This window comes from Scyliorhinus torazame, chromosome 28, assembly GCF_047496885.1.
Source record: "Scyliorhinus torazame isolate Kashiwa2021f chromosome 28, sScyTor2.1, whole genome shotgun sequence".
In the NCBI taxonomy this organism is placed as follows: Eukaryota; Metazoa; Chordata; class Chondrichthyes; order Carcharhiniformes; family Scyliorhinidae; genus Scyliorhinus; species Scyliorhinus torazame.
In genome coordinates this window covers 4826377-4841317 of record NC_092734.1, presented here as the reverse complement: position 1 = coordinate 4841317, position 14941 = coordinate 4826377, and the positions used below count along the sequence as shown (strand labels likewise).

At 48.3% G+C, this 14941-nt stretch overlaps 1 long non-coding RNA gene across 1 annotated transcript in view; it reads right to left on the bottom strand.

Annotated features, from left to right (window-relative positions):
• The window catches only part of LOC140403478 (uncharacterized), an 18237-nt gene extending 3296 nt beyond the window's left edge, over window positions 1-14941 (bottom strand). The window contains exon 1 of the long non-coding RNA XR_011938336.1: window positions 14790-14941. This is a non-coding gene — a long non-coding RNA (uncharacterized lncRNA). The remainder of the gene's footprint in view (window positions 1-14789) is intronic.

The following is a 14941-nucleotide window of genomic DNA, read 5'->3' as shown; positions in this document are numbered from 1 at the left end:
GGCACGGTGTGACCTGCTGACATAGTATGGGGTCTCCGGGCACAGGGTGGGGTCTGCGGGCACAGGGTGTGACCTGCTGCTGGCACATGCTGCCTTGCTCTGTTAGACTGCGGTTTGACCAATATAAGTGTAAACAATGTGGGGCGCAATTCTCCCGAAAAATAACTCCGGTGTGTTTCACGGGGTGATTCCCGCCGGGTGTTTGGGCGCCGTCCAGACTGATATTCACCAACACGTTTTGGAGCTTGAGGAGTTTCTCACTGGCAAATCCCACACTTGGAATTTCTTTCTGCAGTGGGGATGTAAACCCGCCGGCAAGACCGGCTCCTCCGAGGTCGGAACGCCGTTTTTAAAGGGTGCCCAGATCAAATGAAGTTGAGGGGGAACACCAGACATGGGCAACACCTTCAACCCTCAACTCCAGAGGGGCAACCTCTCACCCATCATTAAATGTTTAGGTGACCCCCCCCCCCCCCCCCTATCACCACCACTCAGGCATGAGTAATGATGATGGCCCACACACATTCATCCTCTTGGGCATCAGGGCATCGCCCCCCCCATGGGGCTAAGGGTTCTCCCATGTTTTGGGCCCCCCTTTCTTGACCCTACATCTTGGCAGTGCCAACCTATCACCCTTGCAGTGCCAGGACCCTGCCCTGCCTTACCCACTCCGGGGCTCCAATGGTCTCCAAGCCCGCCCTAGTGTGGCCTTCATGCCTGGCCTCTGTTTTGGGAGACCAGTACTAATTGGCGCTGACGGGAGGCCTGGCCGGTGGGCCGGGAGAATCCCGGGAGCCGGGAGAATCCCGGGAGCCGGGAGAATCCCGGGATCCGGGAGAATCCCGGGAGCCGGGAGACTGGGTCTTCACATATTTAAATCTGATCTGGGTCACACCCAGTGCGGATTGGATGCATCGCGCTCACCTCGACACCTAGCACAAAATGTGTTTTGGACCTCTCCCGCTGTTCACCCGGAACAACAGGCTAGGTGCTGGCACAACGCAGTGGGAAAATCATGCCCACAATCTCCATCTGCCATCATCAAATTCTTTGTCTTTTCACCATTAATAGTTCAATTGTTTTAAAGTTCAGCTTCGCCTTAAAGCAGATGTGGTTTTGGTTGTCGACAAGCTTCTGCCTCTGAGTCCCAGCCCTGAACAATTAATTCAACTCCCCTGCTAGGTCTGGATCTTATACAAGGGAAGGCTGTGCCAAGAAGCTGTCTTGTATCAGGAACATTTCACAAGCTGCTATTTCCAATACTAACTCAACTCAGCAAAAATAAAGAGCTACAATTGGCCAATTTCCTGATGTATGCTTGGAGACATTGTAAGGAAAATAGCCCGGGCAAGACCACAGAATAGAACCAAAATGTTCCCAAAAGAAAAGGCTTGATCACTGACTTTGCACCAAAAATACCCCCCATCATCCTGACAATTTGTGTGGAGTCATTTTCATGAGTTTGGTGACTTTGTTTTTTTTTTAACGAGTTGCATTACTGCACGAGACACATTGTTCCTCCTCTACCCGCTTAATCTTAGATTGATTAAAAAGTTTCCCCAGTTAAAAAAATAAAATCAACCCACGAGAGTATTTGGCCAATTGACATACCTTCCAGGCCGCTGAAGGATTCTGCTGTTCCCAGTGATCCACCCACAGCCATGGGAAAAGGTGGAGGTACAACTCCAAGTGGGACATAAATCATAAGGTATAGAGCCCATGTTTGGAGAAAATTGGGTGCAATTAGTGAGCAAGTGAGATATAAACCCAGGGCTAACGAGCCACTGTTCTTTGTAACCTTTTCAGAATTAGAAGGAGAGCAAGAGACAATTAGCCTGTTGTGATGAATGACTTTCGGGCAAGGCTGTGTCCCCCTAGATAAAATCACATTGCGATTAATGGTCCTGTGCAATCTCGCTATCTAGATAATTTGAATATTTTCTTTAAGTAAAAAAAGAACAAAATAAATATTCTCAATTATGTAGCTCTTAATAATAACGAGGCAATTTGAACCACACTTGATGTGACATTAAATCGAGGGGAATAGAAAGGGCACTGGGTTTGGCATCTTGCCAGATTGATGGAAGATTCCTGGCTGGTTAAGCCTCTTCCAGTTCTTCCCCCTCTTTTTGCTGATGAGTTTCAAGGTTGTAAAATTATTTATAATTTCACTGAACAGGACAGAGTTTCCAGCGAGTGTGATTGCCCCAAACATTGTAAATGGTGTGAGTTCAATAAACAAGGAAATATTGGATCGGCTTTTGTGGCCAGAATGACATTAATCTCGCTGTTATACCCGGGTAAATCAGAGTAGCTGGAGCTCTCGCTGTCTAAACTGGAAATCCGGAACTTCCTGTCACACATACTCTCTTCCTCCACGTGCTTTAATGTAACGGGCATCGCCAATAGATTCAGAAACAAAGACAGAACAAAGACATCAACTTTGGTGGACTTACCTGCCGGTTAATCACTATGAATGGCTGAAAAATTCAGGCTGGTATCTTCAGACGTTATTGAGTGTTTTAAAGCGTAATAAGTGATGATAACTGCTGACTAGTCTCTCTGACCCATAGGTCTAATTTTATAAGTCTCATTCTCTGAGAGAAAATTGGTGTTGGAGTTTTTTTTGAATTAATGTTTTTTTCTTTGGGGGGAGGGGGGGTGGGAGAGATGGTCAGTGGGGCCGGTAGGGGGGATGGTCGGGGGGGCGGTGGGAGACATGGTGATGGTGGGGGGGGGGGGTGGTCGGGGCGGTGGGAGACACGGTCGTGGGGGGGGGCGGTCGGTGGGGAGGGGTCGGTAGGGGGGGAAGGTCGGGAAGGATGGCCGCGGGCGGGCGGTGGGAGACATGGTGGGGGGGGGGGTGGTCGGGGCGGTGGGAGACACGGTCGTGGGGGGGGGCGGTCGGTGGGGAGGGGTCGGTAGGGGGGGAAGGTCGGGAAGGATGGCCGCAGGCGGGCAGTGGGAGACATGGTGGGGGGGGGTTGGTCGGGGCGGTGGGAGATATGGTCGGTTGGGGGGATGGTCGGCGGGAGGGGTTGGTCGGGGGAGGGGGGGAAGGTCGGGAAGGATGGCCGCGGGGGGGTTGGTGGGAGACATGGTCAGTGGGGGGGATGGTCGGTGGGGAGGGGTCGGTATGGGGGATGGTCAGGGAGGATGGCTGCGGGGGGGCGGTGGGAGACATGGTCGGTGGGGAGGGGTCGTGGGGGGGGGAAGGTCGGGAAGGATGGCCGCGGGGGGGTGGTGGGGGACATGGTCGGTGGGGAGGGGTCGGTGGGGGGGGGAAGGTCGGGAAGGATGGCCGCGGGGGGGTTGGTGGGAGACATGGTCAGTGGGGGGGATGGTCGGTGGGGAGGGGTCGGTATGGGGGATGGTCAGGGAGGATGGCTGCGGGGGGGGCGGTGGGAGACATGGTCGGTGGGGAAGGGGGGTCAGGGCGGTGGGAGACATGGTGGGGTGGGGGGGGGCAGGGGATGGTGTAAGGATATTTTGATTGTTTGTTGTTGCCGTCCGCTTTGTTGTAGATCTTTGCTGTTCTTTGATCTGATCGCACACACCACAGATCTTCTACAGGTCTCAGCACAACATCAGAAGGTGAATTCGAGCAAGTCTGCACTCCAGTCTGAGAATCATTTCTGGGCAAAACCGTCAGTGACGTGGACGGCAGTTAGTTTCCTTCATAACCAAGCACAGAATCTGGGCAAGTCTCTCTTGTGTTTGCTGATATTTTCTCCCGAGTCCTCTCCAATAACATTCCAAGTGTGCATTGCTTCAACTCAGCCAGGAACCTTCAAACGTTACCAAATGAATCCAAACTGACTGATTGGGACCACATTGAGTTTAAACTTGATTCCGTGTGTTTCTTGGTGTATATTTCAACACCGGGATTGCATTGATAAAACGGCAGTCAAATTGCTACAATGAGCTTCTTGATGGTTACACACAGTTGACAATATCTTAGTTCAGCCCCCAGTCTGAGGTAGTTTGGTAAACCTGGTTGAGGACACCACGAGGAAGGGAATCCTCACCGTTATCACAGCCGACTGCGGAGTTCTGGTGGAAATCTCCATTTTGTAAAGTGGGTGTGGCGACGGACAGGGCACAAGGTGCATATCCCAGAATGGTGGGAAATCGCACCCAATTCCGCACTTGGAAGCTCACTAATTATGCGCAGGGGAATATCTCTCTGAATCACCTGTTGGGTTGAGAGCTGTCATTTCCTAGCAAGGCCAAACACCCAGACGCCATATTTAAACACTGCCAGGGGACACACACCTCACTATCTCCAGCCCTCCTGTCCCCAGGAGAGGTGTCGAGATGTCAGCAAAACCAGAAGGTGGCTGTGCCCCGCTTCAACCACCAGGCCCTCAAAGTCTCAATCAGAGGAGTGCGGGTGTCCCGTACTCCCACTTCCAAAAAGCACATCGGCCTCGCCTTCCCAACCTGGGAGGCCATCGCACAGGCTGTCACCCAGCTGGAACCTCACCTGAATCACCACCCAGGACAGGAAGAGGATGAATGATCTCATCCACTCTGCCAGAGTAAGTCATCCATCAACTCCCTCCATAATCCAACTCTTATCCCAGCATCATTGTAATCGAAGAGATATCCTCTTCTGGGATCTCTCACAGCCATGAGTGAGGGACACCTATGAGCACTGATTGACTAACGGAACCTTTCACATCACCACCATCCCGTCTATTATGCTACGCACACGTCATCCTCAACCCCTGCTGAGGTCTCACCACACACGGGCATGCCTCCCAACCTCTGCTCCATTCCTCCCAACCTCTGCTCCATTCCTCCCAACCTCTGCTCCATTCCTCCCAACCTCTGCTCCATTCCTCCCAACCTCTGCTCCATTCCTTCTCATCGCACACCATTAAGTTGTGTGTGATCCTTTAGGGAAGGGAATCTGCCGCCCTTACCCGGTCTGGCCTTACTCCAGACCCACAGTGATGTGGTTGAGTCTTGGCCGCCTCTGAACTAGCCGAGGATGTCACTCAGTTCAAGGTGGGAAGAAAATTACGCCGTTGCAACGCCCACATCTCATAAAAGAATTTTTTAAATCTAGACTGGGATTCAACACTGATTGAGGATCAGCTCAAAGTTTTTTAAATGCAGTTTAAGCAGATTGATTGAGAAAGATTAATCGAGCATAAATCAATGGCGGGCTGATGGGAGGCTGCTAAACATGCAGGATAAATACAATCCCAGGAATCTTAAACAAGACAAAACAAACCCTTCACTGGATCAGAAAAAAAATGAAACGCAGGGGGGAAAATACAGAAGTCGACCAGAACGAGGAGTTTGTAAATGACCGCAAACATTAACTTTCCAACAAGAAAAGGTGTTAGATGGGCTCAACATTGTGTCACGTGCAACACTGGAGGCCTGATTTTGCTGAGTTGGACCATCTGAAGAATTTCAATTGAATTAGGGAGCAGAGAAAAGGAGCTGGGATTACCATTACCGACCAGGTCTACCACTCCTGACCATTTACCTGGATAGACCACACTTGGAGCACTGAATAGTTCTGGTATCCAGATGAGAAGGGGACAGAGATGCTGGTGAGGGTGCAAAAAGCCCAGGCAATTAACATGAGAGCCTAGAGGATATTCTCATAAACCTAAACAGGCTTAAGGCCTAGCAAAATACAAGACAGCAGGGTGACCCAACTGGAAGTTTTAACATCATGAAAGGATTTAATATCAAGAAAGGGTTTGGCAGGGTGGTACGGTGGTGCAGTGGTTAGCACAGCTGCTTCACGGCGCCGCGGTCCCAGGTTCGATCCCGGCTCTGGGTCACTGTCCGTGTGGGGTTTGCACATTCTCCCCGTGTCTGCGTGGGTTTCGTCGCCACAACCCAAAGGTGTGCAGGCCAGGTGGATTGGCCACGCTAAATTACCCCTTAATTGGAAACTATGAATTGGGTACTCTAAATTTATTTTTTTAAAAGAAAGGGTTTGGCAGGACAGTCAGACAGAAAATGTTTCTACTTGTGGGAGAATCAAGGTCGTCATAATAAATCCAACAGTGAATTCAGGAGAAACTCCTTTAGCCAGAGGGCAGTAAGTGTGGAGAACTTGCTGACATGAAGAGTATTGAGGCAAATAACAATGACGTATCTAAATGATGTCTCGGATCGTGTTTTTGGGATCCTTAAGGGGGAGGTGGAGCAGCCCCAAGTCGTGGTCCACATAGGCACCAATGACATAGGTAGGAAAGGGGATAGGGATGTAAGGCAGGAATTTAGGGAGCTAGGGTGGAAACTTAGATCGAGGACAGAGTTATTATCTCTGGGTTGTTACCCATGCCACGTGCTAGCGAGACGAGGAATAGGGAGAGAGAGCAGTTGAACACATGGCTACAGGGATGGTGCAGGAGGGAGGGTTTCAGATTCCTGGATAATTGGGGCTCATTCTGGGGTAGGTGGGACCTCTACAAACGGGATGGTCTACACCTGGACCAGAGCGGTACCAATATCCTGGGGGGAAATTTGCTAATGCTCTTCGGGAGGGTTTAAACTAGTTCAGCAGGGGCTTGGGAACCTGAATTGTAGCTCCAGTATACAGGAGGTTGAGAGTAGTGAGGTCATGAGTAAGGTTTTAAAGTTGCAGGAGTGTACCGGCAGGCAGGAAGGTGGTTTAAAGTGGGTCTTCTTCAATGCCAGGAGCATCCGGAATAAGGTGGGTGAACTTGCGGCATGGGTTGGTACCTGGGACTTCGATGTTGTGGCCATTTCGGAGACATGGATAGAGCAGGGACAGGAATGGTTGTTGCAGGTGCTGGGGTTTAGATATTTCAGTAAGCTCAGGGAAGGTGGTAAAAGAGGGGGTGGGGTGGCATTGTTAATCAAGGACAGTATTACGGTGGCAGAAAGGAAGCTTGAAGAGGACTCGTCTACTGAGATAGTATGGGCTGAGGCTAGAAACAGGAAAGGAGAGGTCACCCTGTTAGGGCTTTTCTATAGGCCTCCGAAAAGTTTTGCAAAGATGATTCTGGATAGGAGCGGGGTAGTTGTTATAAGGGACTTTAACTTTCCAAATATTGACTGGAAAAGCTATAGTTCGAGTACTTTAGATGGGTCCGTTTTTGTCCAATGTGTGCAGGAAGGCTTCCTGACACAGTATGCAGATAGGCCAACGAGAGGCGAGGCCACATTGGATTTGGTACTGGGTAATGAACCAGGACAGGTGTCAGATTTAAAGGTAGGTGAGCACTTTGATGATAGTGACCACAATTCGATTACGTTTACTTTAATGATAGAAAGGGATAGGTATATACCGCAGGGCAAGAGTTATATCTGGGGGAAAGGCAATTATGATGCGATGAGGCAAGATGCATCGAATGGAGAAGAAAACTGCAGTGGATGGGCACAATGGAAATGTGGAGCTTGTTCAAGGAACAGCGACTGCGTGCCCTTGATAAGTATGTACCTGTCAGGCAGGGAGGAAGTGGTCGAGCGAGGGAACCATGGTTTACTAAAGCAGTTGAAACACTTGTCAAGAGGAAGAAGGAGGTTTACGTAAAGATGAGACTTGAAGGTTCAGTTAGGGCGCTCGAGAGTTACAAGTTAGCTAGGAAGGACCTAAAGAGAGAGCTAAGAACATCCAGGAGGGGAAATGAGAAGTCTTTGGCAGGTAGGATCAAGGATAACCCTAAAGCTTTCGATAGATATGTCAGGAATAAAAGAATAACTAGGGTAAGAGTAGGGCCAGTCAAGGGCAGTAGTGGGAAGTTGTGCGTGGAGTCCGAGGAGATAGGAGGTGCTAAATGAATATTTTTCGTCAGTATTCACACAGGAAAAAGACAATGTTGTCGAGGAGAATACTGAGATTCAGGCTACAAGACTAGAAGGGCTTGAGGTTCGTAAGGAGGAGGTGTTAGCAATTCTGGAAAGTGTGAAAATAGATAAGTCCCCTGGGCCAGATGGGATTTATCCTAGGATTCTCTGGGAAGCTAGGGAGGAGATTGCTGAGCCTTTGGCTTTGATCTTTAAGTCATCTTTGTCTACAGGAATACTGCCAGAAGACTGGAGGATAGCAAATGTTGTCCCCTTGTTCAAGAAAGGGAGTAGAGACAACCCCGGTAACTATAGACCAGTGAGCCTTACTTCTGTTGTGGGCAAAGTCTTGGAAAAGTTTATAAGAGATAGGATGTATAATCATCTGGAAAGGAATAATTTGATTAGAGATAGTCAACATGGTATTTTTCTGTGAGCAGCTCAACAGATCATTCAGTACATGGGAAGAAAAGGGAATGAAAGAAAATACATAATAGGGCAACACAAGGTATACAATGTAACTATATAAGCACCGGCATCGGATGAAGCATACAGGGGTGTAGTGTTAATGAGGTCAGTCCATAAGAGGGTCATTTGTGAAGGGTAGATCGTGCCCCACAAACCTTATTGAGTTCTTTGAGAAGGTGACCAAACAGGTGGATGAGGGTAAAGCAGTTGATGTGGTGTATATGGATTTCAGTAAAGCCTTTGAGAAGGTTCCCCACGGTAGGCTATTGCAGAAAATACGGAGGCATGGGATTGAGGGTGATTTAGCAGTTTGGATCAGAAATTGGCTAGCTGGAAGGAGATGGTGATGGCCAAGTTCAATCAGGGGCCCACCAGGTGTTGACGCTCCTCAGAAGCGCTGCCCCACTGCAGATGAAGCAGGGGATTAGCAGAGCTCACCCCAACCAGAGGGACGAAGGCAGGAGAATGGGGATGAGAAAATATTCGCCAAGATTGAATGACGGAGCAGACTCGATGGGCCGAGTGGTGGTTGATGGGAAATGTCCAGACAGAGTCCAGTTACTAGTGGTGTACCACAAGGATCTGTTTTGGGGCCACTGCTATTTGTCATTTTTATAAATGACCTGGAGGAGGGCGTAGAAGGATGGGTGAGTAAATTTGCAGATGGCACAAAATCGGTGGAGTTGTGGGCAGTGCGGAAGGATGTTACAAGTTACAGAGGGACATAGATAAGCTGCAGCGCTGGGTTGAGAGGTGGCAAATGGAGTTTCATGCAGAAAAGTGTGAGGTGATTCATTTTGGAAGGAATAACAGGAAGACAGAGTACTGGGCTAATGGTAAGATTCTTGGTAGTGTGGATGAGCAGAGAGATCTCGGTGTCCATGTACATAGATCCCTGAAAGTTGCCACCCAGGTTGAGAGGGTTGTTAAGAAGGCGTACGGTGTGTTAGCTTTTATTGATAGAGGGATTGAGTTTCGGAGCCATGAGGTCATGTTGCAGCTGTACAAAACTCTGGTGCGGCCACATTTGGAGTATTGCGTGCAATTCTGGTCGCCGCATTGTTGGAAGGATGTGGAAGCATTGGAAAGGGTGCAGAGGAGATTTACCAGAATGTTACCTGGTATGGAGGGAAGATCTTATGAGGAAAGGCTGAGGGACTTGAGGCTGTTTTTGTTAGAGAGAAGAAGGTTAAGAGGTGACTTAATTGAGGCATACAAGATGATCAGAGGATTGGATAGGGTGGACAGTGAGAGCCTTTTTTCTCGGATGGTGATGTCTAGCACGAGGGGACATAGCTTTAAATTGAGGGGAGATAGATATAGGACAGATGTCAGAGGTAGGTTCTTTACTCCGAGAGTAGTAAGGGTGTGGAATCCCCTGCCTGCAACAGTAGTGGACTCGCCAACACTAAGGACATTCAAATAGTCATTGGATAGACATATGGACGATAAGGGAATAGTGTAGATGGGCTTTAGAGTGGTTTCACAGGTCGGCGCAACATCGAGGGCTGAAGGGCCTGTACTGCGCTGTAATGTTCTATGTTCTCTCTATGTTCTAAAGGAAAGTCGATAAACAGATAAAGGAGAAATTAATATCCAATATGCCAATGGGGTGGGATGAAGTCGAAAGTGAAACGTTGATAGGAGGCTTGGCGAATCCCATTCCCAATCACTCCCACAACCTGACCGAGCTGTTGCCTTTTTATCGCTCACCGCTCTATTATCCCGAACATGACGGCTAATTTAATTTCCACATAATTCTACATTTTCATGTAAAACATTAATTTATTGAAAATCTTTGAGTTGATTGATGAATTAATGATGACATCGTTTTCCACACAAAGATTTTGAATTGACTTGTTTCCCCTAACACTAATTCCAAATGATATTGGCTTGTGATGCAGCTAATATCTGCTTTAATCCTGATTTAATGATCCAACTCCACGGGAAATGTGGCAATCACAATAGAAATCAGTCCTGAACTGGTGTCTGATCACAATAAAAAGCAGCACGCTGTCCACCCTGATTAATAAAGTCTGAGTCACTGTCACATCCACATGGAAATGCACTGAGCTTTGTGCTAACGCAGACTCTCTCAAATAGGCTTTTCACATTCAGACAATGGATGTCAGGAGTGGGATACAGAGATGATGGTGACTCACTGTTCCATTTGACGTTTTCTATGAACCTCTTCTGAGTCACACCACTACATGCGCTGCAGTGAGCTAGAACCACCATGATGGCCATCAGCCACACGGTAATTTCGCGGGTTCCATTCCACAGGCTATCAGACTTGGACTCGCCTTCCTTGTAAGGGATTTTAACCAAATCTTCCTGTTTGTCTGATGCACAGGTCTGTGAAGAACTGTTCTGTTTTTATCAATGTTTTTCTCACTTCACAGCAGTCAGACTTAGTTCAGTGGTGAAATCATCAAACAATTAAAACTCGGGTTTAAAATATCCACTTTTTCACTGTCCGTGTAGAGTTTGCACATTCTCCCTGTGTCTGCGTGGGGTTCGCCCCCACAACCCAAAGATGTGCAGTTGGATTGGCCACGCTAAATTGCCCCTTAATTGGAAAAAAAAAAATGATTGGATATTTTAAATTAAACTAAAATATAATATCCACTTTTAAAATCAAAACCTATTTTTGCTGATGTTTTCCCATAAGTTAAGACTATTTTGTGAATGAAGTCTCTCTTTATTGTATCCGAGTAATCACATGATGCTATTATCACCAAGCCAGGTTCTGAAGAGTGAAATGGGCAAAATTGATCAATGATTGTGGTTAGAATTATCATTCAGGGAAAGCTTGAAGCAGGAGAATTCTACAGTTTTCAGTTGTGGACATCTGAAGGACCACGTTTATCGCCCAATTCTAATTACTGTCAAAATGGTGCTAGCTTCGTAAATCTAACGGAGCTGGCTTGCTTGACAATTTGACAGGGTAGTCTGGAGTCGCCCGAATTGCTGTGGGTCTGGAGTTACATGTAGACCAGACCAGGTAAGGACGGCAGATTTCCTTCCCTAATCAACCAGATATAATTGTATAACAAGCGACAATGGTTTCCTGGTCCCCATTACTGAGACTAACTTTTAATTCTCGATGTATTTAATTCTGGAATTTCCCATCTATCATTGTGGGATTTGTACCCATTCCTCTGGAACATAATTCCAATGGTCTGGATTGCTAGTCCTGTGACAATATCGTGAGGCTACCGTACCCCCATGAAGCTATTACACAACCTCCATTTCCCCCAATTACACAGAAACAGGGTCATCTTCTCTCATTCACAACTATTTCCACTTCTAATTACCACACCGTGGCTTCAGCTAAGAATAAGACTCTTCAGAAGAAGCTGACAGGAATAAGTAGCGCGAGAGGAGGTTTGTGTGTGCGTTAGTGTCGGGGTGCCGCTTAAACACTGCTGCTAACTTGATGGGCTGACTGTCCTGTATCTGTGCTGAAATAGAATTCAATGTTTAAAGTGCCCTCAGAATCTGCTCCGATTCAATTGGTGCAAACTGCGGGAAATCGTTGAAGCAACACTGGTGAACTGAGGGGTAGATTGTAGCTTCCCAGGGAAAGGGGGTAATGATTCATCCGGGCCTGGCTCTGAGTCCAGGATTTGATCTGTGTCCACCCTGACAGGCCCAGGTTGGCTTCTGGACCGATTACCACTGCCACAGGCAGTTGTCCTTCAGGGGATTGAATTGTCAACCATTTGTGTCACCAGCAGCCATCTGGATCACCCTTACCCCTTCTAGCTCCACGTTAATGTTTTTCATTTAACTTTCTGGGTCCAATTTCCTTCAGGGGACCTGAACAAGGGATCAACCCCCGTTAGCAAAGACAAGAGGCCTATTTTAGGTGGCCGCCTGAATGCCTGAGAATAGCCCCAGGTTGATATGATGTTGGCCATTTTACAGACATCCTTGATGCACTGGTTAGAGCAGCAGCAAAATTGGTGTTTTTCTCCTGCTTGCCGCCTGGTTAATGAGCACCATGCTGATGAATTTCCAGCACAGATTTATATTTTTCCATATCTGATAGAGAGAGGACGTTGTTCCCAGGCATCCCAACCGAAAGTGATGTCGCGCTGTGTGTTTCACAATTACTATCGATATTGTGCAGTGATGTTAAAAGGAGGCAGTTGTTGTAAAATGGGCTCTTTAGATGTCTCAATGTTGAGATCTTGAGGTTTGTATATTTAAACATGAACCATGAATTAATTTTGAACTATTGACAGATCCTAGATATTATCATACACGGTGCTATTCTCCTTGAGTGTTCTCTCTGAGTCTATTACCGTGTGACTCTATACATCAAAAGGAGGAAGGTGCTATTCTTCAGTCCCACATTACCTCTTGCTGTGCCAAGCACCTGTACATTACAATGACATGCAGACACACAATACAAGAGGAGTTGTGATACGCTGATGGTTCACTGAGGGTGTTGGAACTTGCTCCTTTGGAGTCCGTGTAAACCAAAGTGGTTTGTGTGATTTAGGACGCAGAACAGACCCAGGTCTCTTTTTGAAGAGCAGAGTCTTGGCCGGATTTCTACGTTTGGAAGATGAAATGTTTCTGCTGAAACTGAATTCCGTGTGATTCACGTTCTCACTGGGGGCGCTGGTTGGTAAGCGAGTCAGGACAGGCTAATGAGCCAGAATTCTGCTGGTGCAAATTCGGAGCAATTCCCGGCCCAGTGGGCATTCTAACCGCTGGGGCCGGAGTTAGTGTTAAAGAGCCTGGCGGCTGGAGCGGTTTCTAATCACTCCACACACCGCACACTCGCTGCAGCCACTACGATGCCTCAGAGAAGACCGGCCCTCGAGGTGGGGAGACCGAGATGGACCCGCAGCTCCAGGCCAGTGAGGAATAGAGGGACATCCTCCTCCCCAGGGTGGGTTGCAGGCTCGAGCCTGCCCCCCTGGTCACCGCCTGGGCGGTGGCAGCAGAGGCAGTCAGCACTGCCAGTCTCACCAGGAGGAGGCAGCTGGTGACCCAGAGATGTGGGGGTCACTGTTGAGTCCTCTGCCCTGAGAGGGGCAGAGAACCAGGGCGGGTTCCTAAGGCCACAATGCAGGTGTCCTCTGGTTGGGGTGAGCTCTGCTGATCCCCTGCTTCCTCTGCAATGGGGCAGAGCTTCTGAGGAGTCCCAACACCTGGTGGGCCCCTGACTGAACTTGGCCCTTGATGATACAGCTGGGGTATAGGGGGTGGCCTGGGTGGACTCCCAGGTGACCAGAGGCCTTCTGAGCACAGCCAGCACCCAGCAGTGTGAGCAGCCAGGAGCCTGTAGGTAGCACCAAAGGGGTGAGTTTAATAGACAGACTGCAGCAATGGGGGTCTGAGCCAGGCTACCCCCGATTCTGAGGGGGACACCCCAAGTCCACTGACTTGGCGTCAAGTTGTTCCCGGCGACTCACCCCCCCAACCCCCCGCCCCCCCCCCCTCCCCCCCCAACCCAGCCTGGGCAGCCACCCCCCAGCGAGCCCGACGGTTTTTGAGGGTTTTTCAGTGTTTTTTTAGCCTCCCGCTTCCCCTCAGCAGCCAAGGCGCCCAGTCCCCACTTGTCAATACTTGCACTAATTCGTGCGTGCAAGACTTTCGCCTGAGAGGGGTGGAGCATCGCGAAAGGATACAGCATGAAGTTTCAACCACTAATGATATGGAAATCCATGCAACTGACGGTTCGGACGCAAACATCGATATCGCTGCCAGCGAGGGACTGCCGTCGGAATTGGCGGCGGGCGCAAATCTTTTCTTGCTTATGCGTCATTCTCTGCCCAATCACAAATAGCGTTCCCGGCATCGTGAAGCACAGACTCCAGGCCGTTAGGTCTTCGTTTTCTGACCCAATGCTCAAGTCAAAGCTCTTCCCTCAGGCAAACTTTGAGAAACATTCAACGTTTCATTTAATTGGAGCCTGATCATCACGTTTACATTCTGGAATTACATTCCCTCCAGCTTTTTCTTTCAGACCAGATTTTAATGCAACAAATTCAATTCAATCTCAGAAAATAAGACAACATGAGTTTCTTTTTGAAACTGTGAAAGTGGAGAGAAAGTGCTGGGATTGCAGGGTCAGGTGTGATAAATAGGGGTGTTGGGTATTTCTACACCGTGTGCGGCTGCCTTGTTTACTAATGTACAACAGTCTTTGTAATAAATGCCTGGAAATGTTTGGGAGACAGGATCATGTTGTACAAATGTGAGTCTGATTTGCTTTTGGCAGCTGGTGTAATGTTATCACTGCGGAATAATGACATCCATCAGCAGAAGATTGTGTAAATGAATTGTAAAATAGTTCAGCCCCTGCACATCACTGTTTTTGAAAAGCGCATTCAGGTGACTTGGTGTCAACACATGTCAATTTGACAAGTGATGTACATCATTTGAACAGATATTTGGATTTGTGTGAACAAGCTGATATTTCAGAGAGAATGAGAGATAATATGGGAACCTTGTCATGATGTTCATACAGAACCTCCAGCAACATATAAACATTCAGAAAGAGTGCGTTCACTAACCAATGGAGAAGAGACTCCTCGGTGATGCTTCCTGTGGCTGGCTCGTCAAATATTCATTTTCAGAATCACAGCAGCAACTATCCATCACAGGATTGTCAGGCGGGATTACGCTGAGGAGGAGGTCCCAGCATTGGGAGTTGACATTCCCGATC